The 14,770-nt window shown below is 44.1% G+C and overlaps 1 long non-coding RNA gene across 3 annotated transcripts in view; it reads right to left on the bottom strand.

The window, feature by feature from the left end:
- The window catches only part of LOC142245572 (uncharacterized), a 95,159-nt gene extending 80,941 nt beyond the window's left edge, over nt 1-14,218 (bottom strand). The window contains exon 1 of one of the 3 annotated variants that reach the window (XR_012724783.1): nt 14,123-14,218. This is a non-coding gene — a long non-coding RNA (uncharacterized LOC142245572). Of the gene's footprint in view, nt 1-7,138; nt 7,193-13,933; nt 13,954-14,122 lie in introns of those variants that run through there. The other 2 variants (XR_012724785.1, XR_012724782.1) reach the window with 2 other exon arrangements.
- Nucleotides 14,219-14,770: the final 552 nt, after the last annotated feature.

Genomic DNA, 14,770 nt, shown 5'->3' with positions numbered 1-14,770 from the left:
TGGGTGCTGAGGAAAAGATGTATAGCAGAGCATGGGAAAGAACCACTTTCCCTCAGCCCAAAACTTTCCCATCCCATGCATTTATTTTTGTCCCCCTTCGTATATAGGTCTCCAAATACTATAATGGCCCCCACATAGCCTTCCATATAGTATAATGGGACGCACATAACCCTTCATATATTATAATGCAGCTCCCTTAGTCCTTCATATTGTATTATGCAGCCCACATACTGTTTAATGCATACGCATAGGCCTCCATATATTATAATGCAGCTCCATAGCCCTCCATGTTTTATAATGCAGCCCCACAGTCCTCCATATTATATTATGCAGCTCCCAAACCATTTAATGCAGCTCAATAGTCCTCCATATTTTATAATGCAGCCCTATAGTCCTCCATATTATATTATGCAGTCCCAATACCATTTAATGCACCCCCATAGTCCTCCATGTATTATAATGCACCCCCATAGTCCATGTATAAGGTGTCCTTCATATTGTGATATGCAGCCTCCATACCGTTTAATGCACCGCCATAGGCCTCTGGCCACTGTGTATTAACTGATTATAAAAAATAGTCCTCACTTCTCCTCGTTCCTAAATAAATAACCAAGTCCTCACTTCTCCTTGTTCCCCGCTGCTTCGGTCAGTGTCCCGCGCTTTGCAGTCTCAGCTCAGCAGTTGCGCCGTAGTGATGTCACCACGCTCTGCTGCACTGAGATGTCGAGCCAGAGTCGGAGTGCTCCTCTCCATCCTTCATCATTACTTTGTGCGATGATGGGCGAGGGGGGCTCGATGCCGCCACTGGTCCCGGGACCCCCCTGAGTCACAGGCCCCATAGCAGCCACATGCTCTGCCATTGACAGCACAGCTCCTCTCTCCCAGAGAGGAGCCGGCTGCTTCTCTGCAGGGCGGGTATCGGGGCCCTAACCCTGCCGGGCCCGGTCGCAGTCACAATCTCTGCGACCGCTATCGTTACGCCCCTGGCGGCAATGAACAGTGTAAGTCTCCCAATAAATGGTACTAAAGTGACATGAGTAACAGTCCCATTCACCTTATTGCCAGATTGTCCTTATAAAAAATATCCCCCATAAACAATATGAGAGTCCCCCTATAGACAATAGCAAGGACCCCCATAACCAGAGACAAATTGTCCTCAGAAATCGAAGACTTCTGCTAGAAATCCACTCACACTAACAGTGCCATACTAAGCCTGCCTCCATACACAGTGCAGGGTGAGCGGGCGAGGGCCTGTGCAGGGAACAAATGCTGCGGAGGTCTGTGACGTGTAGTGCACCAGCGTGGGTCGGGCGACTTTCTCTTTTTCCTGGTGCCTGACCTTCACCCGTATCTCAGCAGCGGCTCAGATAACACTGTATTCAGCTCGATAGTAGCATTTTTTTCTACGGACTTCAGGCAATGTTTATGGAAATTATCTTCACGATGGTGAAAAATCATTGCTCACCAGCGATAGAGATAAATATGTGTATATATCGCATGCACTGATTAGTAAATGATGGCAATTTGTATGATTACGGTTTACATGGGGCCGGAAGTGCAGAACGCACACGCCATCGGCTACAAGCAAGGGAATATCACTAGCTTACAACTGTCAGGGCCTACAGGGTTAAACCCCCCAAAACTACCGAAGGTATGGAGAATATCACCCTGAAGTTCTCAAAAAAACTAATCAATCTATGGTGTAAAAAGTTTATAAAAAGCAGTATTATAACAGTTATATTCTTATACATAGAGGGCAGTATTATAGTAGTTATATTCTTGTACATAGGGGGCAGTATTATAGTAGTTATATTCTTGTATATAGGGGCAGTATTATAGTAGTTATATTCTTGCACATAGGGGCAGTATTATAGTAGGTATATTCCTGTACATAGAGGCAGTATTATAGTAGGTATATTCTTGTACATAGGAGCAGTATTATAGTAGATATATTCTTGTACATAGGGGGCAGTATTATAGTAGTTATATTCTTGTACATAGGGGGCAGTATTATAGTAGTTATATTCTTGTACATAGAGGCAGTATTATAGTAGTTATATTCTTGTACATAGGAGCAGTATTATAGTAGTTATATTCTTGTACATAGAGGGCAGTATTATAGTAGTTATATTCTTGTACATAGGAGCAGTATTGTAGTAGTTATATTCTTGTACATAGAGGGCAGTATTATAGTAGTTATATTCTTGTACATAGAGGGCAGTATTATAGTAGTTATATTCTTGTACATAGGGGCAGTATTATGGTAGTTATATTCTTGTACATAGGAGGCAGTATTATAGTAGTTATATTCTTGTACATAGGAGCAGTATTATAGTAGTTATATTCTTGTACATAGAGGGCAGTATTATAGTAGTTATATTCTTGTACATAGAGGGCAGTATTATAGTAGTTATATTCTTGTACATAGGGGCAGTATTATAGTAGTTATATTCTTGTACATAGGAGCAGTATTGTAGTAGTTATATTCTTGTACATAGAGGGCAGTATTATAGTAGTTATATTCTTGTACATAGAGGGCAGTATTATAGTAGTTATATTCTTGTACATAGGGGCAGTATTATAGTAGTTATATTCTTGTACATAGGAGGCAGTATTATAGTAGTTATATTCTTGTACATAGGAGCAGTATTATAGTAGTTATATTCTTGTACATAGGGGCAGTATTATAGTAGTTATATTCTTGTATATAGGAGCAGTATTATAGTAGTTATATTCTTGTACATAGGGGGCAGTATTACAGTAGTTATATTCTTGTACATAGGGGCAGTATTATAGTAGTTATATTCTTGTACATAGGTGGCAGTATTATAGTAGTTATATTCTTGTACATAGGAGCAGTATTATAGTAGTTATATTCTTGTACATAGAGGGCAGTATTATAGTAGTTATATTCTTGTACATAGGGGCAGTATTATAGTAGTTATATTCTTGTACATAGGAGGCAGTATTATAGTAGTTATATTCTTGTACATAGGAGCAGTATTATAGTAGTTATATTCTTGTACATAGGGGCAGTATTATAGTAGTTATATTCTTGTATATAGGAGCAGTATTATAGTAGTTATATTCTTGTACATAGGGGGCAGTATTACAGTAGTTATATTCTTGTACATAGGGGCAGTATTATAGTAGTTATATTCTTGTACATAGGTGGCAGTATTATAGTAGTTATATTCTTGTACATAGGAGCAGTATTATAGTAGTTATATTCTTGTACATAGGGGCAGTATTATAGCAGGTATATTCTTGTACATAGGGGCAGTATTATAGTAGTTATATTCTTGTACATAGGAGCAGTATTATAGTAGTTATATTCTTGTACATAGAGGGCAGTATTATAGTAGTTATATTCTTGTATATAGGAGCAGTATTATAGTAGTTATATTCTTGTACATAGGGGGCAGTATTACAGTAGTTATATTCTTGTACATAGGGGCAGTATTATAGTAGTTATATTCTTGTACATAGGTGGCAGTATTATAGTAGTTATATTCTTGTACATAGGAGCAGTATTATAGTAGTTATATTCTTGTACATAGGGGGCAGTATTATAGCAGGTATATTCTTGTACATAGGGGGCAGTATTATAGTAGTTATATTCTTGTACATAGGGGGCAGTATTATAGTAGTTATATTCTTGTACATAGGGGCAGTATTATAGTAGTTATATTCTTGTACATAGGGGGCAGTATTATAGTAGTTATATTCTTGTACATAGGGGCAGTATTATAGCAGGTATATTCTTGTACATAACGGCAGTATTATAGTAGTTATACTCTTGTACATAGGGGCAGTATTATAGTAGTTATACTCTTGTACATAGGGGCAGTATTATAGTAGTTATACTCTTGTACATAGGGGCAGTATTATAGTAGTTATACTCTTGTACATAGGGGCAGTATTATAGTAGTTATACTCTTGTACATAGGGGCAGTATTATAGTAGTTATATTCTTGTACATAGAGGGCAGTATTATAGTAGTTATATTCTTGTACATAGGGGCAGTATTATAGTAGTTATATCCTTGTACATAGGGGGCAGTATTATAGTAGTTATATCCTTGTACATAGGGGCAGTATTATAGTAGTTATATTCTTGTACATAGGGGCAGTATTATAGTAGTTATATCCTTGTACATAGGAGCAGTATTATAGTAGTTATATTCTTGTACATAGGGGCAGTATTATAGTAGTTATATTCTTGTACATAGGGGCAGTATTATAGTAGTTATATTCTTGTACATAGGGGCAGTATTATAGTAGTTATATTCTTGTACATAGGAGCAGTATTATAGTAGTTATTTTCTTGTACATAGGGGCAGTATTATAGTAGTTATATTCTTGTACATAGGGGGCAGTATTATAGTAGTTATATTCTTGTACATAGGGGCAGTATTATAGTAGTTATATTCTTGTACATAGGGGGCAGCATTATAGTAGTTATATTCTTGTACATAGGGGCAGTATTATAGTAGTTATTTTCTTGTACATAGGGGCAGTATTATAGTAGTTATATTCTTGTATATAGGGGGCAGTATTATAGTAGTTATATTCTTGTACATAGGGGCAGTATTATAGTAGTTATATTCTTGTACATAGGGGCAGTATTATAGTAGTTATATTCTTGTACATAGGGGCAGTATTATAGTAGTTATATTCTTGTACATAGGAGCAGTATTATAGTAGTTATTTTCTTGTACATAGGGGCAGTATTATAGTAGTTATATTCTTGTACATAGGGGGCAGTATTATAGTAGTTATATTCTTGTACATAGGGGCAGTATTATAGTAGTTATATTCTTGTACATAGGGGGCAGCATTATAGTAGTTATATTCTTGTACATAGGGGCAGTATTATAGTAGTTATTTTCTTGTACATAGGGGCAGTATTATAGTAGTTATATTCTTGTATATAGGGGGCAGTATTATAGTAGTTATATTCTTGTACATAGGGGCAGTATTATAGTAGTTATATCCTTGTACATAGGAGCAATAGATAAACAGAAATTTGTGCCTCATCGTATACTTCGTTTCTGTATATGACCACACAATGGGATAAGCTACAACTGTAATTCTAACCATAATCACAATAAGTTTTTTCTTTTTTTTTAAGTTGTGAAATACATAAAGTGGCCTTGATTATTCAGAGATACCACACAAACTGACCTTTATGCTTTTAAAATATTTTGCTAGCAATATCCATCAAAAAATGTCTTATCTAGACGTGGTAACTTGTGCAATTACTGATTAAGGTCATTTTAAAGACTTGAGGTCCTGTTCTCAGACCAACAGTTCTAAAACAAATTCATAAGATCAGACTTAAAGAAGATAATGAACAAAGACTTCTAATATAAAATATGTATTTCTCAATTTAAGTGAAAATCATTCCATAACATTAGTGTTATATTCTTGTACATAGGAGCAGTATTATAGCAGTTATATTCTTTTACATAGGGGCAGTATTAGGCTATGTGCGCACGTTGCGTAAATACATGCAGTTACGCTGCACTTTGTAGCGCAGCGTAACTGCATGCGTCCTGCGTCCCCTGCATAATCTATGGAGATTGTGCAGGGGCCGTGCGCACGTGGCGTTTTAGAGCGCAGCGCTTCGGCTGCTGCCAAAAGCGCGCATTCTAAGAAGTGACATGTCACTTCTTCCGTGCGCTTTGCCGGCAGCCCCTGCACTGTCTATGGCAGGAGCTGCAGGCAGAGCGCATGGAATCGGCTTTTTTTTTTTTCACTACGGACATTTTCTGCAGCGATTTGAAGCGCACGTGTGCTCTTCAGATCGCTGCAGAAAATTCTGCAGTGACTGTACGCAACGTGCGCACATAGCCTTATAGTAGTTATATTCTTGTACATAGGGGGCAGTATTATAGTAGTTATATTCTTGTACATAGTAGAGCAGTATTATAGCAGTTATATTCTTGTACATAGGGGGCAGTATTATAGTAGTTATATTCTTGTACATAGGAGGCAGTATTATAGTAGTTATATTCTTGTACATAGGGGGCAGTATTATAGTAGTTATATTCTTGTACATAGGGGGCAGTATTATAGTAGTTATATTCTTGTACATAAGGGGCAGTATTATAGTAGTTATATTCTTGTACATAGGGGCAGTATTATAGTAGTTATATTCTTGTACATAGGGGGCAGTATTATAGTAGTTATATTCTTGTACATAGGGAGCAGTATTATAGTAGTTATATTCTTGTAGATAGGGGGCAGTATTATAGTAGTTATATTCTTGTACATAGGGGGCAGTATTATAGTAGTTATATTCTTGTACATAGGGGGCAGTATTATAGTAGTTATATTCTTGTACATAGGGGCAGTATTATAGTAGTTATATTCTTGTACATAGGGGGCAGTATTATAGTAGTTATATTCTTGTACATAGGGGCAGTATTATAGCAGTTATATTCTTGTACATAGGGGCAGTATTATAGTAGTTATATTCTTGTACATAGGGGGCAGTATTATAGTAGTTATATTCTTGTACATAGGGGGCAGTATTATAGTAGTTATATTCCTGTACATAGGGGCAGTATTATAGTAGTAATATTTTTATCCATAATAGAGCAGTATAATAGTTTCCTGTGGGTGACTCTTGACAACTTGAGTGCCTAGTTTCTAGCCCAGCATATGGTGGGAAGTCGTTATGATTGTGGTGAAGTATGCATCTTATTGCAGGTGTTTGTACAGCTATAGTTCTAGCGTTTTTGTTGAAAATTCTAGTGTTCTTAAAGGGACTTTGTCACCAGGTTTTTTTCTCCCCATCTGAGTGCAGCATAATGTAGAGACAGACCCCAATTCCAGTGATGTATCACTTACTGAGCTGTTTGCTCTCATTTTCATAAAATCAATACTTTCTCTAGCAGTTATACAGAGCTCATGATATGCTGGACTACCTGCAGCACTCCAAGTAGTCCTCTAATGATAATCTCCTGCTGATTAATCAGTGATTTTATCAAAACTACACTAATCAGCCCAGTAAGTGACACATCGCTGGAATCAGGATCTCTGCCCCTACGTTATGCTGGTGACAGATTCCCTTTAACTTTAACCTATGATATTAATTTACCTTACTGTTTACAAGAATGCTATATACGTACCTACAGGCTTGGCCTCCGTTTATCGTTGCGTAGCCTTCCTCCTTCCTCTGACATAGCAGCCTTTTGTGTCGAAAGCCACTAGAGAAAGTGGAAAATTTTATGAGACTCCTCAATTCCCTAATCTTCACCTATTTGTTTTTTGTACTAATTAAGTTAGGATTTTCCAGTGGGACATTATGTCCTTCATTAAAAATTCCAAACTGGAGAAAGTAAACAGGAAATCAAGAAATCGAGCCGGAGCGGCGGAGCGCATCTTCTTGGGTGGCAGTCGGGTTTGTCCTATATGGTTATATAAAAAATATGGTGTGAGCGAAGGTTTTTTTTTATTAGTTTCCAAGACCTCTGACCCCCAATTTTTTTTACTCTAGCTCCAAATTATAGTGAGCCGTATCCTCATTAATCAGCGTTATCATCTCAGGAAGGGGGGGGGGGTGTCAAGTTTTTGCAACATTCATTGCAGATGATGTAGATGTCTCTGTATAAGCAAAGTTGACCTTCTCCTAGGGGGATTATTCTGTTTGCTGCCACGACTTCATATCCTAATACCTGGGCCAAGGTAAAATGTATCGGTGGCACCCCCTCTTAGCACTTAGAAGCACAAACACCAACAAGCCCCCCACTTTACCATTGGAGAAGCCCTCCTCAAGTAGAAATTTGGGGGTCAAGAACTCTTAGACTGGCCCTCAGGCTAGGAGGACCCTAGCTATCACTTATCTTAGAGATACCTCTGAAGGTGAGGATGTCTGAGCCGCCTTCTTGGCCCTGCTCCTGACCAGTCCTGATCTTATAGCTCCTCCTCACTACCCCAGAGGATGGTCGGGACAGGAGTGTCATTAAATAGGCCAACAGGGGAACCAAAACTCTATTTCACAGCGTGCTCACACAGAGGTATAAGAGAATAAGAGAGAAGGAGGAAACAACAAGATGACTGGTGAACTCCACAACATCTCCAAGAACCACGCAATATAATCACCAGCAGGATTTTGACACAACAACACACAGACAAAAACAGCAATAAACTATAGTCGGCGTGGGTAGACAGATTCCACCATCTTAAAAAGGTGGGGAGCAAATGTGATACGTTTCCAACAACATGTGATCCCAGAGGTAACCAAATCTGTATCTCACATGCACACTTACACAAAAGGTAAAAGACAATAAGAGGTAAGGAGGAAAATAGACGCAGGGAGGAAACAACAAGACGATGAGAAAGATTCCACAAGAACTCCAAGCACCATGCAATATAATAACCAGCAGGACTGGCACACAACAGCCCAAAGATATACACAGAAATAGACTATAGTCGACATGGGAAGACAGATTCCACCACCTTAAAAAGGCAGGGAGCAAATATGATCGGTTTCCAACAACGTGATCCCAGAGGTAACCAGCAGGCTAGTAGAGTTTAACTCTTGCTAGTCTGACCATGAATGAGCACACAGCTGGTAGATGCCCAAGCCTGACTGTAACTCAGAACAGTGTGATCAGTGAGTAAAGAGACCTTGAACTGGACTTGTGTCGTCCTGTTACTGCCGGCGCCTACGCCATCGCGCCCCCTGCGCTATCAGCGCTTCACCATCATCCTCCCTGGGGCACAGCTCTGCCTGTGGAGAGGTGAACCATCCGACCTGCGTAGTTATCCGCCCCAGCAGAGAAGTCCCGCAGCGGCGGCTCATATTATCCGCACACCACAGGTGGCGTCACAAACAACTACACCCATCGTCCCCATCCCCAGACATTTTATTGACACCCGTGGTCACAGAACCGGGCGAGGCCACTGCGGCGTCCCAGGAGAAGCACCGCGGCCCGGCGACGAGTAACCCCCAACCCCGTGGGCGCGTCAACTTTGGCGTCACGAACAGGATTTCGTGCCCGCGGGTAATGTGTGCCTATAGACTGTGAACTGAGAGACTGTACACTGGCGGTCATTGGAAACGACAGGCGCCATGTGTAATCACCCCATCTGGGTGTGTGTCCCCTTCGTGGGCTGGGTAACAGAATGGCGAGAAGGACCGTCCCCGCCCACCCTGATGAGAGAGGGAAAACAAAACTTATCTAAAAAAAACCTGACCCGCCCCCTTGGAAAGGGCATGAAGATGAGCTCACCGCACAGTCTGGGACCGGATGTAAGATGGCGGAGAGCACCCGGAGCACCCCCAGGAGCGCAGGGTGGAAGCAGCCACCTCCCATGGTCATCCCGAAGAAGCCCCGGTGACATAACCAGTAATCACCCCAGAGTTGTAGGAGGAAGAAGTGAGGCGGTTGCAGGCTCAGTTGCTGGAGCTGCAGGAGGGAACCATCCGGAGGTGGCCACAAACCCTGATGGGAGCAACAGCGATGCTGGCCCCAGAGAGGATGGAACCTGCCACCGAGGAGGTGCATGGAGCAGCAGCACCTGTGGTCCTGGAAGTCGGTGACCTGGCAGGACCGCTGGCGGAGCCTCCGGTTGTCGCACCTGGCCACAGCAGATCAAGTGTGGCCTGGGATGCGATGGTCGATAAGGAGACAGGCCTGCAAGCTCCCCTGAAACCTATCATCACGCCGGAAGCAAACAGGTTGGCCAGTGAGCGGCAACTCCTGGAGGTGCTCACGGAGCAGGAGTAACACCAGGCACGCCACAAAGCCATGGAGGCACGGAACCTGGCTGCCAAACAGCGGAGCCGTAGAGAGCGACCCTCATTCCGGGGGCTGCTGCGGCATGGCATGGTGGTTCATTTCAACCTGGAGTGGGGGTGGGGGTTCATCGGTGAATCCGGGATGACCAAAGACATTTTTGTTTCCCAGAGGGACGTAGAATCCCACTTAAGCCGAGGACACCCGGACCGCAACCTTTACCCCGGTGATCGCGTCACCTACACTTGTCAAAGAGGTGAGAGGGGATGTATGCCCTGGACATACAGGTTGATCGGGTGCGGGAAAACCGGGACTGCGAGGAGGAAATGGACATGGATCATGGTACCAGAGGACCTTGTGACCAGGAGACTCAGACCATGGTATCCATGTATTACCTGCTGCCCTGGTAAGCTGCATAAGAACTGGAAATGTAGGATCACCTGGTTCCTGTAAATAGTTTGATAAACAGAACTGGGTAGATCTCATAAGTGTTTAATGGACAGCTGGGCCATCGGACTTGGAATGGCCAGGACTCTACTTGTAAATATGTTCCACCAGTTGTGCACCCTACCAGAATTACTCAGACCTGAAAACCTGTCGGTGTGCTGAAGAGGAGAAGAAGGGTCCGGAACGCTCTGAGCACACCCAGAGCCTACGTTGGGGGTTAAGGGTAGGTTCCCCATACAGTTGCTGCTTATATGTTGCACTTATAATGCCAATGTTTTATGTGATGTGAAAAGAAAGTGATATGAAAAGTGAAAGTTTTATTGCACAAGTGAAAGTGAAAGTACAATGAGAAAGAAAAATGTTTTATTGTCCCAAAAGTGAATGTTTTACATGGCTATTTTATGCATTTACAGTGTCAACCGATTCCATGTGACATGTGAGATGTATGTTTTGCAACGTTTAAGAGTCAGTACCTCCCATAAAGGGAAGAAAAGTTGTTGTTAATCTGTAAATCAAATGATGCAGTTTCCACTGAATTACTTTTTTTTTTACAACCTGCGGACGTGCTGTGATGCGCTGTGGGGGTATATGGCACCCCTGCGGCTTCAGGCGCCACAGGGTACTGCACCTCACTTAAGGTGCAGTATTTGTCTTGGATACGGAGGAGGTCGTCGCTGGTAACAACCACAACCACAACCACAACCAACCAGGTGCTGGGGTAGCCATCACGAGGTATGGGACCTCATGCCAACTAGTCAGGGACCCGGGAGGCGGGGCACCAACAGGGGGAAGTGAGGAGCCATATTACACACAATAGCGGGTCTGCACTGGACAGTGTCCGTATGAGGTTGCACTTTGGAGGAGCAGCAGGGAACGAGTAGTTCGGGGCCCGTGGTCTGGAACAGGAGGCTCGACCCGGATTCTGAATAAAGGAAGGGGGAATCCCAGAGTTCGCGGGGAGTGCAGCAGGCACCCGTGACCTGTTCCAAAGCCCAGAAGCTGGGGAGGAGGGAGACCATTGAAAGGAAACTAACAGAAGGGACCGCAGGTCACGACCTCCGAGGTATCCGGGATTGGCTGGAGCCCATCACAGCGGGGATCGGCACTTTCCAACGGCTGAATGTGTGAGAAGTGAGTAAAGAGACCACATCCCCATCCCCAGCCATTTTATTGACACCCGGGGTCACGGAACCAGGCGAGACCACCGTGGCGTCCCAGGAGAAGCACCGCGGCCCGGCAACGAGTAACCCCCGACCCCGTGGGCGCGTCATATAACATCCAGCCCCTCATTCTCCTGAGGTATAACCTCAGACCCCTTATCCCCTCCCGGGGTGTATAACCTCCGGCCCCTCATCCCCCGAGTGTATAACATCCAGCCCCTCGTCACGTGGTGTATAACATCCAGAACCCTCATTCCCCCAGTATATAACCTCAGACCCCTTGCCATATCCCCAGGGTGTATAATATCTGGCCTCTCATCTTCCCAGTGTATAACACCCTGTATAATCTCCGGCCTCTCGCCCCCTGATGTATATTTTCCTCCTATATCTTCCCCATCACCTGTGAGTGATATTATCAAGAAGTGGAAGGAAACACAGCAACTCAGCCATGAAGTGGAGTCCCCATAATATTACAGAGTGGGGGGCCGAGTGCTGAGGAGCAGAGGACAGAAAAGTCACTAATGCTCTGCTGACCCCATAACTGCAGAGTCCAGACCTGCTCTGTAACATCAGCACTAACACTGCACCTGCCGAACGTTTCATGGAAGCTGCAGCAACCGTACCTAACCAAGTACAATGTCGAGCCGTACATCACCAAGCACAATGCTGAGCCGTACATCACCAAGCAAAATGCTGAGCTGTACATCACCAAGCACAATGCCGAGCCGTACATCACCAAGCACAATGCCGAGCCGTACATCACCAAGCACAATGCCGAGCCATACATCACCAAGCACAATGCCGAGCCGTACATCACCAAGCAAAATGCTGAGCTGTACATCACCAAGCACAATGCCGAGCCATACATCACCAAGCACAATGCCGAGCCATACATCACCAAGCACAATGCTGAGCCGTACATCACCAAGCACAATACTGAGCTGTACATCACCAAGCACAATGCCGAGCCGTACATCACCAAGCACAATGCCGAGCCTTACATCACCAAGCACAATGCCGAGCCGTACATCACCAAGCGCAATGCCGAGCCATACATCACCAAACACAATGCTGAGCTGTACCTCACCAAGCACAATGCCGAGCCGTACATCACCAAGCACAATGCCGAGCCATACATCACCAAGCACAATGCCGAGCCGTACATCACCAAGCACAATGCCGAGCTGTACATCACCAAGCACAATGCCGAGCTGTACATCACCAAGCACAATGCCGAGCTGTACATCACCAAGCACAATGCCGAGCCGTACATCACCAAGCACAATGCCGAGCCATACATCACCATGCACAATGCCGAGCCATACATCACCAAGCACAATGCCGAGCCGTACATCACCAAGCACAATGCCGAGCCGTACATCACCAAGCACAATGCCGAGCCGTACATCACCAAGCACAATGCCGATCTGTACATCACCAAGCACAATGCCGAGCCATACATCACCAAGCACAATGCCGAGCCGTACATCACCAAGCGCAATGCCGAGCCGTACATCACCAAGCGCAATGCCGAGCCATACATCACCAAACACAATGCTGAGCTGTACCTCACCAAGCACAATGCCGAGCCGTACATCACCAAGCACAATGCCGAGCCATACATCACCAAGCACAATGCCGAGCCGTACATCACCAAGCACAATGCCGAGCTGTACATCACCAAGCACAATGCCGAGCTGTACATCACCAAGCACAATGCCGAGCTGTACATCACCAAGCACAATGCCGAGCCGTACATCACCAAGCACAATGCCGAGCCATACATCACCATGCACAATGCCGAGCCATACATCACCAAGCACAATGCCGAGCCGTACATCACCAAGCACAATGCTGAGCCATACATCACCAAGCACAATGCCGAGCGGTGGATGTAGCAGTTTAAAGCAGCCCCCACTGGACTCTGGAGGAAACATGTTGTGTGTAGCTATGGATCGCACTTCTCTATCTCCGTCTGATGGACTCTGGGTTTGGTGATTCCAGGTGAACGTTCCCCCTGACTGCATTGTGCCCACTGTACAGTTTGGTGGAGGAGGATAATGCTCCGGGCTGAGAGCAGGGGTCAGCCTTGGCCCCTTAGTCCCAGTAAAGGCAAATCTTAATGTTTCACACAAGACATTGTGGACAATTATAGCCTCCAGCTTTGTAGGAACAGTTTGGAAAGACCCTTTTCTGCTCCCTATGACTGCGCCCAGTGCTCATGGTCCATAAAGATATGGTTGGGGGATTTTGGTGGAAGAAGATGACCTGCCGCACAGAGCCAGGACCCCAGCCCCATTCAACACCAATAGTGGCGTCTCCCCAACACCAGGGTCACCTCACAAATGCTCTGCTGGATGAAGGGGCAAAAATTCCCCACAGACAGCTCCAAAATTTTGTAGAAATCCTTCCAAGACGAGCAGGAGCCGAGGGGCCGACTCCATATTAATGTCTATGGGTGCAGGATGGGGGAGGTCAGTAGGTGCAATGTGGAGGGGCACATACTTTTTGACATTTAAAGTATATAGCCCTTTAATAACAGGATCTTGAGGTAATGACCATTTTTTACAGATACCTGGGTAATAACGTTGTTTATTATTCTCCGGCCCGGTTGTACGCGCCGCGCCGCCTCTTGTTTACAGCCACTTTCCTCCATTCAAACTGGATCAAGCAGGAAAGCCATAAATAGCTTCATGAGCGAGGCCTCGCGATACGGACGGGGACATATTTGTACTTAATTAATAGAAAAATAGCCGCAATTAACCTGTATAAATTGTTTCCCCTCCGTCCCACAGTGAAACTGGCCGAGGCCGGTGTGGATCCAGTGTAATCTCCCCGCCAGGCCGCAGATTTATGTCGGTGAAAGGGGCATAGGGTGCGTTACCATGGCGCCATCTCGCAGGGCCTATTTATTAGAGGATGAGAGACAACACAGCAGAGGCGTGCGCCCGTACATCCATGGCTCATTATATCTGTGCCGGACACTGTTTACATGAAAACAGAAAATATGGGGGAAGAAATCATCAGGCTCAAGTGAATTAGACATTGTTTGTCTACAAATTCAGTCAAAGAACACAATACCATGTCTGAAATGCCTGGGTATGGGTCACCATGCCCTCCAAATCCGAAAGAATAACTAATAGGGTCACTTTTAGTGGGTTGCCGATTTTCCTGACATCTAAGAAACAACACTATACCACTAGTAAATCATTTTTGTGTACCCACTAAAAAAAAAATAAAAATAGTGCTCTGAATGAAGTTTCTTAGTGTTTCCCAAAAAAAATGTCACTTCTTTTGTGGTCTCCACACAGTAAGACGAAGAAAAGATACACCTTAAACATATTATGATGCCCCCAGTGCCCTCACACACAATATAATGTCCCCCAGAGTCCCCACCACACATTATGATGCC

Source organism: Anomaloglossus baeobatrachus, chromosome 7, assembly GCF_048569485.1.
Source record: "Anomaloglossus baeobatrachus isolate aAnoBae1 chromosome 7, aAnoBae1.hap1, whole genome shotgun sequence".
Classification (NCBI taxonomy): domain Eukaryota; kingdom Metazoa; phylum Chordata; class Amphibia; order Anura; family Aromobatidae; genus Anomaloglossus; species Anomaloglossus baeobatrachus.
The sequence above is the reverse complement of the archived record's forward strand: the minus strand, read 5'-3'. Positions and strand labels throughout refer to the sequence as shown.